The following is a 26543-nucleotide window of genomic DNA, read 5'->3' on the forward strand; positions in this document are numbered from 1 at the left end:
GTCAGACCCCTTGTGAGACCATATGCTGGTGCGGTTGGCCCTGGGTTCCTCCTAATGCAAGACAATGCTAGACCTCATGTGGCTGGAGTGTGTCAGCAGTTCCTGCAAGAGGAAGGCATTGATGCTATGGACTGGCCCGCCTGTTCCCCAGACCTGAATCCAATTGAGCACATCTGGGACATCATGTCTCGCTCCATCCACCAACGCCACGTTGCACCACAGACTGTCCAGGAGTTGGCGGATGCTTTAGTCCAGGTCTGGGAGGAGATCCCTCAGGAGACCATCCGCCACCTCATCAGGAGCATGCCCAGGCATTGTAGGGAGGTCATACAGGCACGTGGAGGCCACACACACTACTGAGCCTCATTTTGACTTGTTTTAAGGACATTACATCAAAGTTGGATCAGCCTGTAGTGTGGTTTTCCACTTTAATTTTGAGTGTGACTCCAAATCCAGACCTCCATGGGTTGATAAATTGGATTTCCATTGATTATTTTTGTGTGATTTTGTTGTCAGCACATTCAACTATGTAAAGAAAAAAGTATTTAATAAGATTATTTCTTTCATTCAGATCTAGGATGTGTTGTTTAAGTGTTCCCTTTATTTTTTTGAGCAGTATATATATACTGCTCAAAAAAATGTGAAAGCATGTGAAATGTATTGTCAATCAGTGTTGCTTCCTAAGTGGACAGTTTGATTTCACAGTCAAACTACTTATTTCCCTCATTAAAATGCAAATCAATTTATAACATTTTTGACATGCATTTTTCTGTTATATTTTTGTTGTTATTCTGTCTCTCACTGTTCAAATAAACCTACCATTAAAATTATAGACTGATCATTTCTTTGTAAGTGGGCAAACCTACAAAATCAGCAGGGGATCAAATACATTTTCCCCCACTGTATATATATATATTTAATTATACTATGTAATTTTAAATGCTATACCCACATGGTAGATCCTCCTATGCAAATTCCCAAATAGGTTTTACGTGTATTGCTGGTTTCCCAATCCTAAACAACTGTTTTACCAGTGCACTGATACATACATTTTATTTTGCAATGTTTTTCTAAGCTGCAGGAATATTTTTTTACTTGAACCTCAGGACCCTGCCCTGGAATCACATAGCTCGTGCATTTACATTTTACGATCGTAACCCATGGCATATTTATTCAGGACTTTGTCCTGGTATCTCTATAGTACCTCAGTATCTTATTCTGGAATCGCTTTCATCAGGGCTCTCTCCTGGTATCGCTAACACAAAGTTAACTTTCCCCAATTGGAGGTTTGCATTTAAGAAAATCAGTCTCACTCTTAACTCTGCATGTTCGGAATGGCACAGGCTCCCTGCCTGTGCCATTAAACCCCTACAACTCATCCAGAACGCCGCAGCCCGTCTGGTGTTCAACCTTCCCAAGTTCTCTCACGTCACCCCGCTCCTCCGCTCTCTCCACTGGCTTCCAGTCGAAGCTCGCATCCGCTACAAGACCATGGTGCTTGCCTACGGAGCTGTGAGGGGAACGGCACCTCCGTACCTTCAGGCTCTGATCAGGCCCTACACCCAAACAAGGGCACTCCGTTCATCCACCTCTGGCCTGCTCGCCTCCCTACCTCTGAGGAAGCACAGTTCCCGCTCAGCCCAGTCAAAACTGTTCGCTGCTCTGGCACCCCAATGGTGGAACAAGCTCCCTCACGACGCCAGGACAGCGGAGTCAATCACCACCTTCCGGAGACACCTGAAACCCCACCTCTTCAAGGAATACCTGGGATAGGATAAAGTAATCCTTTTAACCCCCCCCTTAAAAGATTTAGATGCACTATTGTAAAGTGGTTGTTCCACTGGATATTATAGGTGAATGCACCAATTTGTAAGTCGCTCTGGATAAGAGCGTCTGCTAAATGACTAAAATGTAAAATGTAAAAATGTATCCACTCACTGACGCTCCCAGCCGGTCTGGGGCAGGTCCCTTTCTGCTCCGTTTTAGTCGGAGTGTGGGCTCCCTGAGCCACATCTAACGCAGCCCTGCGCGCAGGTAACCTCGTCTCCATCGGGAGCAATCAGCAAGTGGAGTTAGCCGTCCATCTTTGTCGGCAATTTTTCAGGGAAATTCTAGAGGACGAGAGAGACAGTAGATTTTTCCAACAATAGCTTTATTATAAGATTTGCAAAAATGAAGTAGTCAACATCACCAAGAATGGTTCAGAGTTGAAAGCTTAACAAACATAGCCAGGTCTCTGCTTTTATAGAGAAAATACAACCCCTTTCTGTATATGTGGCAATCAGCAGATAGTGTGTAAAAGGTAATTAGTTGTCTGTGCAGACTTTAAGATAGCACAAGGTTGATAGCCTTGTGGCTCAACCGTCTAATTGCACTCACAACAACAAACACTATATTGTACTCCTTTCTGCAAGGTTCCATACATGTGACTTTCTGTAGATAGTAAACCCATGGGATTTCACATGCTGCGGTTGCACCCAAGCGTCTCTTAGCTGTAAGCCCAGTCTTATGACTAAGTCACAACAAGATAAGTTTGTATCAGGTTAGAAAAAACACTGACATATAACAATAGACTATTCTTTAAGCAGTAAAACATAGGATAGCATGACTAATTATGTAATTTTCCATGACACCTTCATTGTTGAATTGCATGATGATTGAACAGGTTTCCTGTTATATTCATCAGAGGTGTAGGGAGAGTGAAGTCTGTGAATCTAAAAAAATATTAATTATCCAGATGTTTAACAAAACATGCACACAACAGTTTTCATACCTTGGTTTTTGTTGTAAATGTGAATGAAAAAAAACTGTTTTGATAATGGTTTTAATACACATACCTTGTCCATAATGTAGAGGCTTATGGGATTTTCAATAAAGAGGTAAAGGAGGAGGATGGTACATGTGATCTGCATAACATACCAATACCAATAGACATACCTTAGTATGTCTCCTCATCTGTATACCTGCAGACACAGACACAAAAGTGAGCAGTTCAGGCATCTGCACCCAATACAGCTAGCCTTCAACATATACTTATAGCATACATATTCTTACCTCTTTGTTGATTGATAGACAGTTGAATTCGGAAGTTTACATACACCTTAGCCAAATACATTTTAAATCAGTTTTTCACAATTCCTGACATTTATTCCTAGTAAAAATGTCCTGTCTTAGGTCAGTTAGGATCACCACTTTATTTTAAGAATGTGAAATGTCAGAATAATAGTAGAGAGAATGATTTATTTCAGCTTTTATTTCTTTCATCACATTCCCAGTGGGTCAGAAGTTTACATACACTCAATTAGTATTTGGTAGCATTGAATTTAAATTGTTCAACTTGGGTCAAACGTTTTGGGTAGCCTTCCACAAGCTTCCCACAATAAGTTGGGTGGATTTTGGCCCATTCCTCCTGACAGAGCTGGTGTAACTAAGTTAGGTTTGTAGGCCTCCTTGCTCTCACACACTTTTTCAGTTCTGCCAACACATTTTCTATGGGATTGAGGTCAGGGCTTTGTGATGGCCACTCCAATACCTTGACCTTGTTGTCCTTAAGCCATTTTGCCACAACTTTGAAAGCATGCTTGGGGTCATTGTCCATTTGGAAGACCCATTTGTGACCAAGCTTTAACTTCCTGACTGATGTCTTGAGATGTTTCTTCAATATATCCACATCATTTTCCTGCCTCATGATGCCATCTATTTTGTGAAGTGCACCAGTTCCTCCTGTAGCAAAGCACCCCCACAACATGATGCTGCCACCCTCGTGCTTCACAGTTGGGATGGTGTTCTTTAGCTTGCAAGCCTCCCCCTTTTTCCACCAAACATAATGATGGTCATTATGGCCAAATAGTTCTATTTTTGTTTCATCAGACCAGAGGACATTTCTCTAAAAAGTACGATCTTTGTCCCCATGTTCAGTTGCAAACCGCAGTCTGGCTTTTTTATATCAGTTTTGGAGCAGTGGCTTCTTCCTTGCTGAGCAGCCTGTCAGGTTATGTTGATAAGGGACTCGTTTTACTGTGGATATAGATACTTTTGTACCTGTTTCCTTCAACATCTTCACAAGGTCCTTTGCTCTTGTTCTGGGATTGATTGGCACTTTTCACACCAAAGTGCGTTTATCTCTAGGAGACAGAACGCGTCTCCTTCCTGAGTGGTATGATGGCTGTGTGGTCGTGTGGTGTTAATACTTGCGTACTATTGTTTGTACAGATGAACGTGGTAGCTTCAGGTGTTTGGAAATTGCTCCCAATGATGAACCAGACTTGTAGAGGTCTACAATTTGTTTTCTGAGGTCTTGGCTGGGCAGGGGTGCTGGGCAGTGAGTTTGAAGGTAGGCCTTGAAATAAATCCACAGGTACACCTCCAATTGACTCAAATGATGTCAATTAGCCTATCAGAAGCTTCTAAAGACATGACATCATTTTCTGGAATTTTCCAAGCTGTTTAAAGGCACAGTCAGCTTAGTGTATGTAAACATCTGACCCACTGAAATTGTGATACAGTGAATTATAAGTGAAATAATCTGTCTGTAAACAATTGTTGGAAAAATTACTTGTGTCATGCACAAAGTAGATGTCCTAACCGACTTGCCAAAACTATATTTTGTTAACAAGAAATTTGTGGAGTGGTTGAAAAACGAGTTTTAATGACTCCAACCTAAGTGTATGTAAACTTCCGACTTCAACTGTATTTCTCTCAAATTGTGTGCACAAATTTGTTTACATCCCCGTTAGTGAGCATTTCTTCTTAGCCAAGATAATCCATCCACCTGACAGGTGTGGCATATCAAGAAGCTGATTAAACAGCATGATCATTACACAGGTGCAACTTGTGCTGGGGACAATAAAAGGCCCCTCTAAAATGTGCTGTTTTGTCACACAACACAATGCCACAAGTGTCTCAAGTTTAGAGAGAGCTTGCAATTGGCATGCAGACTGGAGGAATGTCCACCAGAGCTGTTACCAGAGAATTTAATGTTAATTTCTCTACCATAAGCCAACACCAATGTCAAGAATTTGGTAATATGTCCAACCGGCCTCACAACCGCAGGATACGTGTAATCACGCCGGCCCAGGACCTCCACATCAGGCTTCTTCACCTGTGGGATCGTCTGAGAATAGATACCCGGACAGCTGATGAAACTGAGGAGTATTTATGTCTGTAATAAAGTCCTTTTGTAGGGAAAAAACTTATTCTGATTGACTGGGTCTGGCTCCCAGTGGGTAGGCCTATGCCCTCCCAGGCCCATCCATGGATATACCCCTGCCCAGTCAAGTGAAATCCCTAGATTAGGGCCTAATAAATGAATTTCAATTGCCGGCTTTCCTTATATGATCTGTAACTCAGTAAAATCGTTGAAATTGTTGCATGTTGGCTTTATATTTTTGTTCAGTATAGTTCTATCACGACAAAGTTCTTTCAACAATGAGATGGAGTCTTAAGAGTGTTGTGCATGGGCTATAAAACACCTTGATTCTTTATTATTAAAGAATGCAGAACCTCCAGGGTGCTTTGTCTGCTCTTTGCATACAGTACAATGAACCCGATGGCATTCATTCAATCACACAATCCGCGGAAATCTCCTTTTGCTCCACTGGGTGAAACGTAATAAACATCTCCTGTTACAGCACATGCATTCCATCCGTGCAGCTGTGGCCACCATCTACAAAGCAGGCCGGGCTTTAGTGAAGCATATGTGACCCAGTCTCACGAACAGACCTGTGTTCAAATACTATTTGAAATACTTTCAAATACTTCAGCTGGTCTTGATTGAGCTTGCCTGGCCCAATGGAACCAATAGATTAGTCATGGAAAGTGCAAACCCCTTCCATCTGTCATCCAAGGCAGGTCAAAGCAAACGCTTAATGATTTTGAATCGTTTTTTAACCCAGGTCTGCTCGCAGATGTTTCAGCTTCTGAAACAGCACGTAGCACAAGTACAAATGTCCCTATCAGTTAAACGCCATATTCTCAAGGGTGCTATAGGGTGATAATTCTATTGGATATAGGTCATTAAAGGCCCAGTGCAGTCAAAAACGTGATATCCCTGTGTTTTATATCTATTTCCACACAATGGGGTTGTAATAATTATGACAATGCCATTTTAATGTAAGAGCTGTTTGAAAAGACTGCCTGAAATTTCAGTTTGTTGTGCTGGGATGGAGTTTTGGCCTTACATGGTGACATCACCATGAAGTAACTTAGTTAATAGACCAATAAGAAAGGATTCCAAACCGCTCTGCCAACAACAACTCATTCTGTTTTCCCCTCCCCACTCAGACAGTCCTAGCAAAACTGTTTCTTGAGAAATTGCTCTTTGCTAAGAAGTAATAACATTTTTCTTTGACCATTTTAATTGAAAACTAACATAGTAAGGTACTTAATTGTTCCCCAGAAATGAGTTGATATTGAGATAAAAACGGCTGCAGTAGACCTTTAAATTGGACTAATCTATCAAATGGAAAATTGGATGGAAATGCCAAGATGTGATTTGAGAGTTAGTCCAGGATTAATGCTTGGTAGGTTAAGAATGTATCGTAGTACGGTGACCCTAAGGGGCAAACCAGAGTCTAAACCAAACATTTCTCCTGGATTATATTTGTCTACGGAATCTTGATTCTTGATTTAAAGGCCAGCCTACATCCATAGACACGCAATGACATGATAGTATTATAATGAACATTTCATAGGTCTGAGATCAGTAAAGATGGGGGATCATTCCCTGGCCAGCTAATGGTCGATTTTCTTTTTTTATGGGGGTGGGGACCACAAAAAATCTAAACTAATCATCAGGGGCCGCAGTGGCTTGCAGGTCTGCGTACCCACATCCATACCCACACATACAGTCAGAGCCAGCCATAGCATTTTGGGGGCGCTGAGAAAATTATGGTTGCAGTTCTAAAGGAAGTTTGCTGCAGTTCTATACATTTTGCCATGGGGTGGAGAGAAGATTTAGAAATTCTACAAATTTTGCCATGGGTCTGAGAGAAAAAAAAATCTGTTTTACAGCTAATTTCCTGAAATTCTACACATTTTGCCATAGGGTGGAGATCCGTTTTTGCAGTTTTTTATATGATATCTGAGTGCGAGTGACTAACAAAATCAATGGGGTCCCCCCGGTTGGTAATTTCACCATGATTACTACAAGTTTAGATAGCTGGCCGACAGACTAATTTACCAATAAATAAAACAATTATGACATGGCTAATTGAGTTTCTAACCAGGTTTATATACAACCTTTTTATGCAAGTTAAGTGCATGTCAGATAAAAAATGTAATGACAGGCCTGATGGAAACAGCAAATTTGTTTGTAAACTTTCCAAATGTCGACAAAAGGTGAGATCTTTTTGTGTCTGTAAACTTAATTATGCGAGAGAAAATAACCTTTATGAGCAAATATTTATATAATAATCATCATATCGAAGTAAACTTGGAGTCACGTGATGTTGTGTGCTCCTTCCACTACGACTCGGGAAAGCATAAAGTATATTAGGCTACAGATGAAATAAATGATGATGAGCTTCACAGGGTGGTGAAAGTGCATGTTAATGAACTTGATGCTCCTTTCCAATAAATACTGAGGATCTTAAATTCTTATTCTGGTGACATGATGATCAATGCTTGGCTTCCTTTTGACAAATAAAAATAATTTAGCTCTTTTGTCCATAATAATCTCATCATGTAGGCAAGCCTACACGCACTGTATCTGTGAGCTGTTGGCTAGAGTGCATTTACCAAGACCATAACAAAAACTATTTTTGAACAAAACTATTTGTAGAGTTGAAAATGTGATATAAACCCATTTAACTTACATTTTTTATTGGGTAGATTGGAATTTAACCACAAAAGTAATATTTATGTGCATTATGTCATCACGCACATCCTTTTATCCTCAACAAGTCAATTATATGGAAACATCTCTGGTGGGAAAATGTGCATATTGTTTTTATGCAGATTTTTTTTATATTAAAACAAATTGTCAGTGACTGACATAACAAGAGAAACTGCTGATGCACAACTACATTTTGAAATTACACCTTGTGTATTCTACTATTCTCACTCTCAACAGTAAGTTGAGAACCCCCCCCCCCAAAAAAAATGTGTTTTATTACATTTTTTTCGGGAAAACAATGTCAGGATCTGAGCCTAGCAGCCCTCCAGTTGCCAGGTCAGTACATCCCCTTTTTCCAACGCCAGGCCCGGGATTCGAACCAGTAACCTTTCGGCTACAGGTCCAACCCAGTGGCTAAGAGTTATCTACCGCCCAACCATTTCTAAGTTTGGAGCAGTCTGACCGGGTCAGATGCCTTTTATTAAGATTCTCCTGAAAATTCTTGTTGGAAGTTGTCTCCCACTGTGATATCATTACAATTGTATGCACCACATCTGACCATTAATGCACTGGTATAAATTGCGTGTATGCCATGTTGAGAAAAACTCTGAGGTGTCTGACCTCAAATCTGGAACTGTCGTTCCCGATAGTCTGGGACTGTCGTTCCCGCGTCTCCTCATCTAAACTAAGCTTTACTCATCCTAAAATGAAAGGTGTGTTTGACTGTCCTTTTATCTGGCCTAGAATTGAAACAAATTAGATTTTCAGATAAACCACCAATATGTTCTGTGGAAATGAGTTGTACAGCATCCACATTTAGAAGTTGTCAGACCAAACTCCCTCAGTTCTCAGTTTTCAAACCATTCAAAACAGTATCACTGTGTCTCAAAGTGTTGGTCACTTTTGAATCGTTGTTGTTCTATCTCCAACCAAACATAAAACTAAGTATGTGTGTGTGTGTGTGTGTGTGTGAGAAAGCGTGTGTGTGTGAGTGTGTGTGAGAATGCGTGTGTGTGTGTGTGAGAATGCGTGTATGTGTGTTTGTGTCCCTGTGCGAACGTGCAAGCATGTGTGCACAAAACACATGCAAGAGTATGCATGTTTGAGTTTCTGTACATGTATGTGGACACTATGCACTGTGCAGAACAGTATTGAGTATTGAGTAACATTTTTGACATGCGTTTTTCTGGATTTCTTTGTTGTTATTCTGTCTCTCACTGTTCAAATAAACCTACCATTAAAATTATAGACTGATCATTTCTTTGTCAGTGGGCAAACGTACAAATTCAGCAGGGGATCAAATACTTTTTTCCCTCACTGTATGTGGACACTATGCACTGTGCAGAACAGTATTGAGTATGTTCATGTGTATATTTGTGGAGTGGTGTTTTGTTGGTGTTTGCACTTTTACTAATAGTATGTCTTAGGAGTGGTAAAGTTAATCATACAGGTGTGGGCATGCTAAAGTTAACCTGCACTGCAGTTCAGGTAAAAACATTTGCTTTAAAAAGGGACACAATTGCACTGTCGGGTATATTTCAGAAATGTATTTAACTGCATAGATTATTGTTAGATGATCGCTGATGGTGTTGCTGCTTGGCGTCACCCAGTAAGAGAGTTTGTCACAGTAACAATGTACCGTTACTGCAACAGACATTTTGAAAAGAAACCTTTTTAATATCCACAACTGTACTGTATCCTTGGAGTCTTGTCTCATTTGTTTTCTCCTCCTACTATACTGGGTCGTGTTTATTGGGGCACATCGTAGCAAAGCACTATGTAACGGGAAACAAAAATGAGTGTTTTTTATCAGACAAGTTCAGGTAGTGCCCTCCCTGTTTGGGTCTGTTTTATCCCAGTTGGTGCCTACTGAATATGACCCAGTTCTCTGTTCCACTTCAGGAATGTCTATCCTTGCCCTTACAGGAAGCCAGTGTTGGTTCCCAACTGTAAGTAATGTATGAAACCTCACAAATGCAAGGACCATTCATATCTACTTTTCTTATTACAAACACTCATTCATGGATAGAGTTACCTGTATCCACTCACATAATAACACTATGCTGAATTCAAACTGAGGCGCATTATGTGATGAATTGAAATAAGTTGTGGATGAAAATGACATTGCTAGAGTTTTCATTTGGAATGCATAAAGAGACATCCAAGCCGATAGAAAGTGAACAAAATTACTTGAGTCTGACATGAAATAAAAGTGGTTTGAACAAATGGGCCGTTGATGTTTTCCAAATGTTGAAACATGATGGTGTCACATCCAACTTTTCAGTCATTTTGAAAAGGAAAACATTTTTAGTGCCATTTAGTTTGATATTACTCAAATACTCTAGCGGTCTCGCTGGATGGTAGATCCAAGTGCAGCCCAACTTAACGGATATAGACACACACACACACACACACACGGTCACCTATCCCACAGAGGCCTAGCGCCGGCCAAATGTGGGGAAAGTCTTGAACACTTAGTGATTACGACCATAACAGCTGTCCCCATTCACACCGTCAGCACACACACACACACACACACACACACACACACACACACACACACACACACACACACACACACACACACACACACACACACACACACACACACACACACACACACACACACACACACACACACAGCTCCCAGGGAATGAGGAAACATTGGGCTGTGCTTCACTTTGGTTCCAGTCAGAGCATCGGGAATGCTCCAGGAAAGAAACACAGCTGTCTTTCTTTCCACACTTTCACTTCCTAATGATGTGTAGAAGCATACGTCCCCTCAACCTCTCACTTCTTGCTCACAATTGAGATGACACGGAAAATTCAATTACTGTACATTCACCGTGTTCGCCAGTGAAATATGTCATGTTTTCATTATGTTGCTGAGCTTCGACATTTTGAATGATGATGTCAATGGTTGACTGCACTTGGTCCAGTCTTGTTTTGTTGATAGCTGTACATGCGATTGACATGAATGATAGTGGGCTTGTTCAACAGAAAGGCTGAAACAATTGACTGCTAAAACAGATTTAAAGTATTTATTTTGTTATTATATGCAAGTGCTCTCTTTGTCTTGTAGCTCCTACTTTTCACTTTCATACTCCGCCGTAGAAACCCCTAGTGAGGGTAGAACATGTATATTCACATTAACCTAATTTGCAGGCAGCCCATTTAAGGAAAAGTGATATGGGTCTGTTAAATAGATTGAGCACTTTGAAGTGACTAATACAGTAGCTTAGCCTACCATGTTACCTTCTCACCTTGGGTGACTAAGAAACAAAAGGGGAATGGCGACCATATCACAAGTGATTTACTGTAAGTATATACATTACTGTATTACTTTCACTGGGATGAACATATACCATTAGCAGCAGCAGAAAACTGAAGGTGCATGGATTTTCTAACCGTGCTTGGTGAGGCTTTTCCAGGGCTATGGACACAAAAATAACCAGGGGTGGAATTGGGACACACCCACACACCCCACACACACCCCAATATCACCCCTGCACCTAACCAACCTCCTCTTTTCTCCCCCTCTATCTAGTGATGGGAAACAGCCCTTGGACTTCCTCTGTCTCAATCTGCCCCTTCAAAAGGAGGCTATGGTGTGGGTGGGCGGTGGTCGGAGCACATCTCCGTGTAACATGCAGTAAATAGTTTCTGTAATTAAAGCCCCCAAACTTCAGAGCCCGGTTTAATCTGTTAAAGCCCATTGCTACAGCTCTCATCAAAGAACAGGATGAGCTAGGCACAGGACTGTGTACTTGAGTTAGCGTGTGTGGCTGACTGGCTGTGTATGTGTATGGTTTGGGAGGTACATTTTACTGCAACTCGGTTGGCTTACATAATGTGACTATTAATAAATTACATATTTGCCATACATCAACCTACAGCTGTCGACACACAGTGATATGGGAATATTGTAATGGGCTTTTCATAAAGAATTTGGACTGCAATTGTACCGTCGGTCAATCTCCTGTACACTTACAATCCCCTTCACACAATACAAACAAACAGTTCTGATTGCCCTCATGAACATGGGAAGAAAGGAGGAGAGAACCAGGGGCGGGAGGGAACAACAACCAATGGAGCTCTGTGGCTGGAATAGCTACTATTTTTAATGAGCTCTCTCTTTCTCTCTCAGTCGGTCCTCTTAGCCACAAAGAGGCCAACACAGCTAGGTGGTCATTATGGGCTTACGTGGGTAACGCTTAACTGACGACTCCCGTCTTAGGCAGTCTGATTCAGGCCCAATCTTAGAGGGTGGTGGTGGTTCTTAGAAGCAGTGGGGTGTCAAACAATCCTGCAGGGTGTAATTCTTGTGGCTGTCCCTTCGGCTACAACGGGACATGGGTGGAGTGCTGTCCTACCCACAAGCTAAGGGGAAAGGAGTGGAGTCTCCTGGGTAGTCTGGTAGCTAGATTATGCCCATGTTTGGAGCCTGTCTGAGCTGTGGGGGTCACCTGGTGCAGTATATGGTCTGTTATGAGGTCAAGCCGTCAATCATTTAAACAATTTGGCCAAGGAGAATGGGGCTCGGTCTGGTCGACATCATAACAAGCCTCTTCGACAGTGTCATCACCTCTCTAGCCAAAGTAAAGAAGTGTGTTTATGTTTTCATTCCAGGCGTGTGTAAAGGATGGTGTCTCTGTAGCATAAAATATGCTCTGTCTTACTTTGCTGAACTGCACTATACATTTTTTTCATATACTCTATAAATCATAGCTTTCCACATAACCTAGGGGTCTAATTATGGAAACATAGGAAATCTTCCAAATCCCAAATAGTTTTAATATAGATCATTCATTTGTAAATGTTCAGTCTCAGACCGTTCCATGTTAAGAAACACTGAAAATAACAAGGAGAAATTCTCTCTCTCTCTCTCTCTCTCTCTCTCTCTCTCTCTCTCTCTCTCTCTCTCTCTCTCTCTCTCTCTCTCTCTCTCTCTCTCTCTCTCTCTCTCTCTCTCTCTCATTTGAATGTGATTGAACTTAATTAAAGCCCTAATCAGACATTTGATCAACAAAAGAATAGTGTAAGCCAAGCCATAAACGCAAGACAATTAGTCAACACATTCCCTGAAGAAATGAAAGTAGAGGGCTCAGGACAGACTGAAATTCTGCACCTGAAAGAAAAACTCAAACCTAGGATTTGAGGCGCTTCAAATCTCCCCAAACAGTAATAAAATAAGCCTGCCCTCCTGGTGTACGTCAGGGCAATATAACTATCTTCCATCTGTGGAAATGCTTTGGAGATCTTGGCACTGGGGGCGAGATTGTATTATGTGCTGTAGTGCTATTGTTGTAAAATGAGAACCCACTGTAAAATGACGCTTTAAAGGCAGCGCAGGGTGCTTCTGTTATTTATTAGGCTACCCCACCAATCACCCTCCATCATCCACACAGTCACCTCTGTCCTCCACTACTGAGGTGTGTGTGTGTGTGCGCATTACGTCAAGTTACATAGAGGCCCTCATTCAAAACACCTGGCCCATCCAGACCAGACCAGCTGATAAACATACTGTATCAGTACAGTAGGTCTGCAGACAGTGGACGACGTGGAAGGCTCTGCAGGAGAGAGAGGAGAGGAGAACGAGGCACTGTGGTTTACTGCAAGACCTTCAATTCACTATCAGGCACATATGAGGAGGATGGAGCATACCTGTGAATGGACTGTGTGTGTGGTGTGTGTCTGTTTTAATATGCCAGAGTGTGTTTCTTCATAGGTCTGTGTGTGTGTGTGTCTTCATACGCCTGTGTGTGTGTGTGTGTGTGTGCGTGCATCCATCCAAGAGGTTTTTTACTTCTCTTGACAAGGTGTCAGCTGTCTTTATGCTCTGATATAAAACACAGGCAACCCCACATGAGGAGGAAAGATCTGAAGCTTTACTTATTGCCCCCACAAACAGCTTTTAGTTTCAAGGGAATTATTTGTGAGGCCATTTTCTTTTTGTCTGTGTCCTGGAGTGAACTCACCATCTCCACATTTCCAGATTACAGGTCTGACCTTACGTACTTTGTTTTATTTTTGGTTAGAGATAGAACAACAACGATTCAAAAGTGACCAACACTCTTTGGTAGCTGAATTCAATTAACACAGGAAGAGACTCTATTGGCGTAATATTTTGGGATTATGACTGAAACAGTTAATTTTTCCTTGTTATTTCAGTGTTTCTTAACATGGAACGGTCTGAGACTGCGTCACCACCCAGAGAAAGTACAAAGATATGACCTTTCCACCACATTTTTCAAATGCAAACGAAAATGATAGACTTTCAGGAATTCAACAGCGACAGCCTAAAAAACCTCCTTAAAATTTAAAATAAAATTCTACTGTTCTTAGAATGTCTAAATCAGACAAATTCAAAGGTTTTTATTTTCCAAATCTGACAAAGGTCCGTGGCACACCGCCCGTTTACTGTGATATACTGCTATCAGGAAGTTGGATCACTTTGTAACTCCTCATTGGATATAGACTGAATATTTACAAATGAATTATCTATATTAAAACTATTTGGGATTGTATTTGGGATTTGGAAGATTTCCTATATGTTTCCATAATTAGACCCCTAGGTTATGTGGAAAGCTATGATCGACAGAGTATATGAAAAATGGTATAGTGCAGTTCAGCAAAGTAAGACAGAGCATATTTTATGCTACAGAGACACCATCCTTTACACACGCCTGGAATGAAAATATAAACACACTTCTTTACTTTGGCTAGAGAGGTGATGACACTGTCGAAGAGGCTTGTTATGATGTCGACCAGACCGAGCCCCATTCTCCTTGGCCAAATTGTTTAAATGATTGACAGCGACGGCTTGACCTCATAACAGACCATATACTGCACCAGGTGACCCCCACAGCTCAGACAGGCTCCAAACATGGGCATAATCTAGCTACCAGACTACCCAGGAGACTCCACTCCTTTCCCCTTAGCTTGTGGGTAGGACAGCACTCCACCCATGTCCCATTGTAGCCAAAGGGACAGCCACAAGAATTACACCCTGCAGGATTGTTTGACGCCCCACTGCTTCTAAGAACCACCACCACCCTCTAAGATTGGGCCTGAATCAGACTGCCTAAGACGGGAGTCGTCAGTTAAGCGTTACCCACGTAAGCCCATAATGACCACCTAGCTGTGTTGGCCTCTTTGTGGCTAAGAGGACCGACTGAGAGAGAAAGAGAGAGCTCGTTAAAAATAGTAGCTATTCCAGCCACAGAGCTCCATTGGTTGTTGTTCCCTCCCGCCCCTGGTTCTCTCCTCCTTTCTTCCCATGTTCATGAGGGCAATCAGAACTGTTTGTTTGTATTGTGTGTAGGGGATTGTAAGTGTACAGGAGATTGACCGACGGTACAATTGCAGTCCGGATTCTTTATGAAAAGCCCATTACAATATTCCCATATCACTGTGTGTCGACAGCTGTAGGTTGATGTATGGCAAATATGTAATTTATTAATAGTCACATTATGTAAGCCAACCGAGTTGCAGTAAAATGTACCTCCCAAACCATACACATACACAGCCAGTCGGCCACACACGCTAACTCAAGTACACAGTCCTGTGCCTAGCTCATCCTGTTCTTTGATGAGAGCTGTAGCGATGGGCTTTAACAGATTAAACCGGGCTCTGAAGTTTGGGGGCTTTAATTACAGAAACTATTTACTGCATGTTACACGGAGATGTGCTCCGACCACCGCCCACCCACACCATAGCCTCCTTTTGAAGGGGCAGATTGAGACAGAGGAAGTCCAAGGGCTGTTTCCCATCACTAGATATAGGGGGAGAAAAGAGGAGGTTGGTTAGGTGCAGGGGTGATATTGGGGTGGGGGGGGGTCACTCCATGAAACTTCCAATGCAACATCCTAGGAATTCACTTTAAAAAACACTTTTTATATGTCGTATAACTCTGTTCTTAAGCGTACTCCCAATTCCACCCCTGGTTATTTTTTTGTCCATAGCCCTGGAAAAGCCTCAACCAGCACGGTTGGAAAATCCATGCACCTTCAGTTTTCTGCTGCTGCTAATGGTATATGTTCATCCCAGTGAAAGTAATACAGTAATGTACAGTGGGTGAAAAAAGTATTTGATCCCCTGCTGATTTTGTACGTTTGCCCACTTACAAAGAAATGATCAGTCTATAATTTTTAATGGTAGGTTTATTTGAACAGTGAGAGACAGAATAACAACAAAAAAATCCAGAAAACGCATGTCAAAAATGTTATAAAATTATTTGCATTTTAATGAGGGAAATAAGTATTTGACCCCTCTGCAAAATATGACTTAGTACTTGATGGCAAAAGCCTTGTTGGCGATCACAGAGGTCAGACATTTCTGATTTACTGTATATACTTACAGTAAATCACTTGTGATATGGTCGCCATTCCCCTTTTGTTTCTTACAGTCACCCAAGGTGAGAAGGTAACATGGTAGGCTAAGCTACTGTATTAGCCACTTCAAAGTGCTCAATCTATTTAACAGACCCATATCACCTTTCCTTAAATGGGGTGCTTGCAAATTAGGTTAATGTGAATAGAAATGTTCCACCCTCACTAGGTGTTTCTACAGCGGAGTATGAAAGTGAAAAGTAGGAGCTACAAGACAAAGAGAGCACTTGCATAAAATAACAAAATAAATACTTTAAATCTGTTTTAGCAGTCAATTGTTTCAGCCTTTCTGTTGAACAAGCCCACTATCATTCATGTTAATCGCATATACAGCTATCACCAAAACAAGACTGGACCAAGTGCAGTCAACCATTGACATCATCATTCAAAATGTCGAAGCTCAGCAACATAATGAAACATGACATATTTCACTGGCGAACACGGTGAATGTACAGTAATTGAATTATCTGTGTCATCTCATTTGTGAGCAAGAAGTGAGAGGTTGAGGGGACGTATGCTTCTACACATCATTAGGAAGTGAAAGTGTGGAAAGAAAGACAGCTGTGTTTCTTTCCTGGAGCATTCCCGATGCTCTGACTGGAACCAAAGTGAAGCACAGCCCAATGTTTCCTCATTCCCTGGGAGCTGTGTGTGTGTGTGTGTGTGTGTGTGTGTGTGTGTGTGTGTGTGTGTGTGTGTGTGTGTGTGTGTGTGTGTGTGTGTGTGTGTGTGTGTGTGTGTGTGTGTGTGTGTGTGTGTGTGCTGACGGTGTGAATGGGGACAGCTGTTAGGGTCGTAATCACTAAGTGTTCAAGACTTTCCACACATTTGGCCGGCGCTAGACCTCTGTGGGATAGGTGACCGTATGTGTGTACGTGTGTGTGTGTGTGTTTATATCCATTAAGTTGGGCTGCACTTGGATCTACCATCCAGCGAGACCGCTAGAGTATTTGAGTAATATCAAACTAAATGGCACTAAAAATGTTTTCCTTTTCAAAATGACTGAAAAGTTGGATGTGACACCATCATACACTGCTCAAAAAAATAAAGGGAACACTTAAACAACACAATGTAACTCCAAGTCAATCACACTTCTGTGAAATCAAACTGTCCACTTAGGAAGCAACACTGATTGACAATACATTTCATATGCTGTTGTGCAAATGGAATAGACAACAGGTGGAAATTATAGGCAATTAGCAAGACAGCCCCAAAAAAGGAGTGGTTCTGCAGGTGGGGACCACAGACCACTTCTCAGTTCCTGTGCTTCCTGGCTGATGTTATGGTCACTTTTGAATGCTGGCGGTGCTTTCACTCTAGTGGTAGCATGAGACGGAGTCTACAACCCACACAAGTGGCTCAGGTAGTGCAGCTCATCCAGGATGGCACATCAATGCGAGCTGTGGCAAGAAGGTTTGCTGTGTCTGTCAGCGTAGTGTCCAGAGCATGGAGGCGCTACCAGGAGACAGGCCAGTACATCAGGAGACGTGGAGGAGGCCATAGGAGGGCAACAACCCAGCAGCAGGACCGCTACCTCAGCCTTTGTGCAAGGAGGAGCAGGAGAAGCACTGCCAGAGCCCTGCAAAATGACCTCCAGCAGGCCACAAATGTGCATATGTCTGCTCAAACGGTCAGAAACAGACTCCATGAGGGTGGTATGAGGGCCCGACGTCCACAGGTGGGGGTTGTGCTTACAGCCCAACACCGTGCAGAACGTTTTGCATTTGCCAGAGAACACCAAGATTGGCAAATTCGCCACTGGCGCCCTGTGCACTTCACAGATGAAAGCAGGTTACTACTGAGCACGTGACAGACGTGACAGAGTCTGGAGACACCGTGGAGAACGTTCTGCTGCCTGCAATATCCTCCAGCGTGACCGGTTTGGCGGTGGGTCAGTCATGGTGTGGGGTGGTATTTCTTTGGGGGGGGCCGCACAGCCCTCCATGTGTTCGCCAGAGGTAGCCTGACTGCCATTAGGTACCGAGATGAGATCCTCAGACCCCTTGTGAGACCATATGCTGGTGCGGTTGGCCCTGGGTTCCTCCTAATGCAAGACAATGCTAGACCTCATGTGGCTGGAGTGTGTCAGCAGTTCCTGCAAGAGGAAGGCATTGATGCTATGGACTGGCCCGCCCGTTCCCCAGACCTGAATCCAATTGAGCACATCTGGGACATCATGTCTCGCTCCATCCACCAACGCGACGTTGCACCACAGACTGTCCAGGAGTTGGCGGATGCTTTAGTCCAGGTCTGGGAGGAGATCCCTCAGGAGACCATCCGCCACCTCATCAGGAGCATGCCCAGGCGTTGTAGGGAGGTCATATAGGCACGTGGAGGCAACACACACTACTGAGCCTCATTTTGACTTGTTTTAAGGACATTACATCAAAGTTGGATCAGCCTGTAGTGTGGTTTTCCACTTTAATTTTGAGTGTGACTCCAAATCCAGACCTCCATGGGTTGATAAATTGGATTTCCATTGATTATTTTTGTGTGATTTTGTTGTCAGCACATTCAACTATGTAAAGAAAAAAGTATTTAATAAGATTATTTCTTTCATTCAGATCTAGGATGTGTTGTTTACGTGTTCCCTTTATTTTTTGGAGCAGTATATTTCAACATTTGGTTTTTGGAAAACATCAACGGCCCATTTGTTCAAACCACTTTTATTTCATGTCAGACTCAAGTAATTTTGTTCACTTTCTATCGGCTTGGATGTCTCTTTATGCATTCCAAATGAAAACTCTAGCAAAGTCGTTTTCATCCACAACTTATTTCAATTCATCACATAATGCGCCTCAGTTTGAATTCAGTATAGCGTTAATATGTGAGTGGATACAGGTAACTCTATCCATGAATGAGTGTTTGTAATAAGAAAAGTAGATATGAATGGTCCTTGCATTTGTGAGGTTTCATACATTACTTACAGTTGGGAACCAACACTGGCTTCCTGTAAGGGCAAGGATAGACATTCCTGAAGTGGAACAGAGAACTGGGTCATATTCAGTAGGCACCAACTGGGATAAAACAGACCCAAACAGGGATGGCACTACCTGAACTTGTCTAATAAAAAAACACTCATTTTTGTTTCCCGTTACATAGTGCTTTGCTACGATGTGCCCCAATAAACACGACCCAGTATAGTAGGAGGAGGAAAAAAAAATTGACAAGACACCAGGGATACAGTACAGTTGGGAATATTAAAAAGGTTTCTTTTCAAAATGTCTGTTGCAGTAACGGTACATTGTTACTGTGACAAACTCTCTTACTGGGTGACGCCAAGCAGCAACACCATCAGCGATCATCTAACAATAATCTATGCAGTTAAATACATTTCTGAAATATACCCGACAGTGCAATCGTGTCCCTTTTTAAAGCAAATGTTTTTACCTGAACTGCAGTGCAGGTTAACTTTAGCATGCCCACACCTGTATGACTAACTTTACCACTCCTAAGACATACTATTAGTAAAAGTGCAAACACCAACAAAACACCACTCCACAAATACACACATGAACATACTCAATACTGTTCTGCACAGTGCATAGTGTCCACATACAGTGAAGGAAAAAAGTATTTGATCCCCTGCTGATTTTGTACGTTTGCCCACTGACAAAGAAATGATCAGTCTATAATTTTAATGGTAGGTTTATTTGAACAGTGAAAGACAGAATAACAACAAAGAAATCCAGAAAAACGCATGTCAAAAATGTTACTCAATACTCAATACTGTTCTGCACAGTGCATAGTGTTCACATACATGTACAGAAACTCAAACATGCATACTCTTGCATGTGTTTTGTGCACACATGCTTGCACGTTCGCACAGGGACACAAACACACATACACGCATTCTCACACACACACGCAGGCAGGCAGCCAGAGCGTGTGCACACAGCCACACACCTCCTTGTTCACCTTGTGGTAGGCCGGTATCCTGCGTTGACAGTGCGGACAAGGACTCCCATTGAAAAGTTCACTCTTCTCCTCCTCCCTGGCAGATGTTCACAGTTAGCGGGCAGTTTGATAATGACAGATACACTCACGCGCCATTTTAGATATCGCAAATACCCTGAGACATGGCATGGACAGAGGGAGAGAGGCAAAGAAGAAGGAAGAGAAACCATGCATACCACACATGCTAAATGGATGGGATAGTCTTGTGTGCCTCAGTCGGTGGCGCTAGCAATGTCAAGGGTTCAATTCCCACAGGGATCACATAGACATACTAAAAATGTATGCACTCACTAAGTGGCATGTATTAAGTTACTGAACATTGCTGTATGCAGCGATCGACAAGTGAATTGACATTATGAATCTCTGTGGTATCTCTATGGTACAGAGGAGTGACTGCACAACAGTCCCGGAAATCTTCGCCCCTTCAGAGGACTCTAAAAAACATGTCTCTTTATTGCCTGAATTCCAATCTTCTCTAGCACAGTGAACAGACACAGATGCGTCATTCTTTGGAGAATCAAATATGTTGTTTATCCTAATTCCTAGAGTGGCCCAGTTCAGTTGGACTGGCTCATCTCTCACCCCAGAGAGTTATGTAAGAAGTACATTTCTCCACGTAGAGCGGAGTGGAGTCCAGAGAGATATATGAAAGGAATGGACATCCATACCCCCACTGCCCTGCAACATGTCAAACATGAACACTGTGTGCCTGTGCTGCACAAAACGGGGTGAGAAAGAATCATTAATGTCCACTCCAAATAGACAAGAACCAGTGCCAAGTTGGCCAAAGACAGGGCCGCTGCAGGAGCCTCACTGGAGGGAGGGAGGGAGAGCAAGATTGAGTGAGAGACAGACAGACAGAAAAAGACAAAGGGAAAGAGAGCGAGAGGCAGGGAGCAGGAGGGGGCAGCTGAAAGCAACCATCTGTCATGGAAAGAGGCCATTACTGATGAGTTTCAGATGATGATTATGACTTAGAGGTTATGTTGCAGGTACAGTATGTGAATAAAAAATTACCTCTATTATCCGTTGAGTTCATGAGGGCACAATATAAGAAAATGTTTCAAAACATTGTGCAACGCGAAACGAGCATGTTCGAACAGTACCTTACCGCATCACTCAGATTCGGACCATTTTCCTTCGTTTCCTGCCAGTAAACACGACCCTGGTCTCACTCAGAGGTGGGTGGGTGGGGGGGATGATGCTGGACTCATGTGTCAGGAAGAGAAAATCAGCCTATGATTGGACATGAGAGATCAGAGAAAAAAATATCAGAGAGATCAGAGATTTAGATTGAATGCACCGGAAATTCTCTGGATATTTTCCAATCAATCCCAGAACAACAGCAAAGGACCTTGTGAAGATGCTGGAGGAAACAGGTACAAAAGTATCTATATCCACAGTAAAACGAGTCCTATATCGACATAACCTGAAAGACCGCTCAGCAAGGAAGAAGCCACTGCTCCAAAACCGCCATAAAAAAGCCAGACTGCAGTTAGCAACTGCACATGGGGACAAAGATCATACTTTTTGGAGAAATGTCCTCTGGTCTGATGAAACAAAAATGGAACTGTTTGGCCATAATGACCATCGTTATGTTTGGAGGATAAAGGGGGAGGCTTGCAAGCCGAAGAACACCATCCCAACTGTGAAGCACGGGGGTGGCAGCATCATGGTGTGGGGGTGCTTGGCTGCAGGAGGGACTGATGCACTTCACCAAATAGATGGCATCATGAGGGAAGAGGAAAATGATGTGGATATCCTGTTTGGGCAGTATTTTCACGGACGGATAAAAAACGTACCCGATTTAATCTGGTTACTACTCCTGCCCAGAAACTAGAATATGCATATAATTAGTAGATTTGGATAGAAAACTCTCTAAAGTTTCTAAAACTGTTTGAATGGTGTCTGTGAGTATAACAGAACTCATATGGCAGGCCAAAACCTGACAAGATTCTATACAGGAAGTGCCCTGTCTGACAATTTGTTCTACTTCTAGGGCATCTCTATCAAAAATACAGCATCTCTGCTGTAACGTGAGATTTTCTAAGGCTTTCATTGGCTCTCAGAAGGCGCCAGAAAGTGGAATGACTTCTCTGCAGTCTCTTGGCGAAAAACAGCAGGGGTTTTGGTGAGTGGTCCGTCTGGGAACAATGACACTGGGGCGCGCGTGCACGAGACGACTCCATTTTTTTCTTTCAGTGTTTGAACGAATACAACGTTGTCCGGTTGGAATATTATCGCTATTTTACGAGAAAAATTGCATAAAAATGTATTTTTAACAGCGTTTGACATGCTTCGAAGTACGGTAATGGCATATTTTGAATTTCTTTGTCACGAAACGCGCCGGCGCGTCACCCTTCGGATAGTGACTTGAACGCACGAACAAAACGGAGCTATTTGGATATAACTATGGATTATTTCGAACCAAAACAACATTTGTTGTTGAAGTAGAAGTCCTGGGAGTGCATTCTGACGAAGAACAGCAAAGGTAATCCAATTTTTCTTATAGTAAAATCTGAGTTTGGTGAGGGCCAAACTTGGTGGGTGTCAAATTAGCTAGCCGTGATGGCCGGGCTATGTACTCAGAATATTGGAAAATGTGCTTTCACCGAAAAGCTATTTTAAAATCTGACACCGCGATTGCATAATGGAGTTCTGTATCTATAATTCTTTAAATAATTATGTTTTTTGTCAACGTTAATCGTGAGTAATTTAGTAAATTCACCGGAAGTTGGCGGTGGGTATGCTAGTTCTGAACAAAACATGCTAATGTAAAAAGCTGGTTTTTGATATAAATATGAACTTGATTGAACAAAACATGCATGTATTGTATAACATAATGTCCTAGGAGTGTCATCTGATGAAGATCATCAAAGGTAAGTGCTGCATTTAGCTGTGGTTTTGTTTTTTGTGACATATATGCTAGCTTGAAAAATGGGTGTGTGATTATTTCTGGCTGGGTACTCTCCTGACAATCTAATGTTTTGCTTTTGCTGTAAAGCCTTTTTGAAATCGGACAATGTGGTTAGATAAAGGAGAGTCTTATCTTTCAAATGGTGTAAAATAGTCATATATTTGAGAAATTGAAATTATAGCATTTTTAAGGTTTTGTGTATTTTGCGCCAGGCGCTACCATTGGATATTGGTGAGGCATTCCGCTAGAGGAACATCTGTCCATAAGAGGATATATTGAAGCAACATCTCAAGACATCAGTCAGGAAGTTAAAGCTTGGTCGCAAATGGGTCTTCCAAATGGACAATGACCCCAAGCATACTTCCAAAGTTGTGGCAAAATGGCTTAAGGACAACAAAGTCAAGGTATTGGAGTGGCCATCACAAAGCCCTGACCTCAATCCCATGAAAAATTTGTTGGCAGAACTGAAAAAGCTTGTGCGAGCAAGGAGGCCTACAAACCTGACTCAGTTACACCAGCTCTGTCAGGAGGAATGGTCCAAAATTCACCCAACTTATTGTGGGAAGCTTGTGGAAGGCTACCCAAAATGTTTGACCCAAGTTAAACAATTTAAAGGCAATGCTACCAAATACTAATTGAGTGTATGTAAACTTCTGACCCACTGGGAATGTGATGAAAGAAATAAAAGCTGAAATAAATAATTCTCTCTACTATTATAACTTTTCACATTCTTAAAATAAAGTGGTGATCCTAACTGACCTAAGACAGGGAATTTTTGCTAGGATAAAATGTCAGGAATTGTGAAAAACTGAATTTAAATGTATTTGGCAAAGGTGTATGTAAACTTCTGACTTCAACTGTATGTTCTGGCTCTGGCCGAACCCATTGGTTCTGGGATCAATCAGAATGTTGCGTTTGCATTCTAGAAATTGTCGGAGAGGTACTCAGATCCAGACTCATTGCGGAGAAGAAACTAGCGTGGTGTGGCCGGAGCAAAGAGTTTGGGTAGCCAGGAAACGAAAAACACACCTTTACATGTCAAAATGTTTCCACTCCTACTTGTAATGTCTTGTGCAGAACAAGTCTTTCACTGAGAGCAGTGATGTGTTGTGAACACTGGCCTATGCAGTTGTCTTAATCCATTTAGAATGAACACTCCCCATGTCTACATCCCATAACTGACTCCAATGCCACAAAGTATTTATTTTAGCTGGCACCACCTTTACAACTGTGTCGAAAGTCAGTAACCATCGTTGGATTTGTCTGTCCCCTTTAATGTGGGGACAGAAATAAGCCCTTGTGGTTTGGACGAGAGACCCAGCTGGATTTATAGGTCCTATTTAATGTGGAATTTAGAACTCCATTAGAGGTATCAAGTTCAGCAGTGATGACTTGATCTGTGTCCATCTAAGTCAGATTAAATCAACTAAAGTCAACAGGAAGACATAATTCCGTGGCTATAAACTGCATCGCAAAACAAATGAAAACAAAGACGACCATAGTCACTCAGTCACAGCAGTGACTGTACAACTAAATTACATTGGTCAATGAATCCTTCAGTTTATTGCATCTTAATCCATTGTTAGATATTTGGGTTTATTTCCTGTATTTACTAAGGTGGGACAACAGGCAAATGGGGTCAAATGGGACCCTCCGCAACACAAAGTAGATGCTCAGAGGAAAGTCAACAAAACACTATGAGATGAGTGGGTGACACACCAAAACTGGGTTGTAAACGGAAGAAAATGTCCTGAAACAGGTTGGGACTACCTGAATTTGTCCAATAAGAAACGCTTGCTTTCGTTTTCAACGGTGTGCCCTATTCAATATGACCCTGCAGTCAGTTAGGTCATTCACCCTAATCTCAACTATTTTAACGTTTATTTCCAACCTTGGTCACCGAAGTGTTTACAATAGACTTCAACATGATCAGTTGTGGCATCTTTTTTAGACTCTGCAAAATGAGATACTCTTTGTTGACGTTGGAGTTGCATGAAAGACAAAGCCTTATGAGCTAATCAGGACATCATGACAATGGTGAAGCCAAAGCGTAGTGTTGTCTTTTGTTTGGAGCCTGCCAGAGAACGCGTCGGCCTAACAGGACACACAGCTGAAACACACGCACACACTTTAAATTAAACACATCTGCATAGTGAAACATTACAAATGTACAACACACATCTGGGGATCTAGCGCAATCTCAATGTCCTCATCAGTGGCCTGATGGAGAAAATGACCTGCTTTCTCAATTGAAAACGGTGTAATGCTCCAATGCAATAAGGTAGACATCACAGCCCATGGGGTTTGCCTTTAATGAAGCATCCCATCTTGAAACACAGGAATTCTAGATGGACCCTCTTAACCTCCAGCTGTTTCTAGGTTTATGATGGACTTTACAGCCACAGAAATAGAATTTCTAGAACGGAGGGAAAAAAGATCATGCAACGTCAATTTGGCTGCACCCTCAGAATGTCAGCTTGACCATTCTAGTAATATGGTTGGAGGCTTGGAGCCGACCACCACCACTCTCCCCCAGCTGAGGATGAAGGGGTGGGGTACAGCCAAGCGACCAGCCAACCATGACATACTCTAGTTGTAGAAGTCTCTGAGGGATGGTCAAAGCTCTGTAGCGTGTCAAACCCCTTGTCCGTCCAAACACTTGTGCCATTACTGAGACAGCGCTATGTCACTAAGCGATGCACTGTTTGGTGATCTCTGGTCATCAGAGCAAGTTGAAAGCAAAGCAGCATCACGGCAGAGTTCTTGTTTTTCAGGTCCTGAATGTACATACGAAACAGCTATCAAATCACACTGTTAATAATTTACCTTAGAGTCCTCTTCATCTCAGGGGCAGTAACAATCTTCAGCCACAGCTTGTACCCTGTTCCATGAGACCAATCTCTTCTAGCTCAGCCACCAATATGAATAACATCACATTAAAAAAACAGGCACAGCCATAACTCTAAATTAACTCACAGGAATCCATGTTACAGGACCGATCAGGAGCTTGTGTGCGTGATAGCAAATGCAAAGACGTGTTAAGAAATGAATCCCCCACTAGAACAGGGGGTGTGTGTTTAAAAGGCTGAGGTGAGGCAGCAGCGTAGGGGCGCATGACCGCGGTGCAGGGGGAACCAGTAGGGGCCTTCCTGTTGTAGCAGATCTACCTTGGCCCATGGTCCAAAACTCCCTCAGAGGGGAAAAAATAACAAAAAAACATTTCAATTGAGTATTTAAGAGACACACAATCACTCGCTGCAGGGAGTCTATACACATTCTGTAATGGCATGAGACAGACCCAAGAGTAGAAACTATAGGAAGATAGCCATTCCTTTCCATTTTGTGAACTGAATACATAGTGTTTCATTGACGATTTAGGATTCAACACTTGGTCATTATCATTACTACACAATATCTGGTGTTCTTGGTTATACATAGAGCAAAT

At 42.3% G+C, this 26543-nt stretch overlaps 1 long non-coding RNA gene across 1 annotated transcript; it reads right to left on the reverse strand.

Annotated features, from left to right (window-relative positions):
- Window positions 1-1668: 1668 nt before the first annotated feature.
- LOC106584604 (uncharacterized) lies at window positions 1669-26148 on the reverse strand. The gene is made up of 4 exons (XR_001323782.2): window positions 25925-26148; window positions 20143-21417; window positions 1939-2963; window positions 1669-1764 (listed from the first exon to the last, which is right to left on the reverse strand). It is a non-coding gene; the product is annotated as an uncharacterized lncRNA (long non-coding RNA).
- Between the last annotated feature and the right edge of the window lie 395 nt (window positions 26149-26543).

Source organism: Salmo salar, chromosome ssa02 (assembly GCF_905237065.1).
Source record: "Salmo salar chromosome ssa02, Ssal_v3.1, whole genome shotgun sequence".
Taxonomy (NCBI): Eukaryota; Metazoa; Chordata; class Actinopteri; order Salmoniformes; family Salmonidae; genus Salmo; species Salmo salar.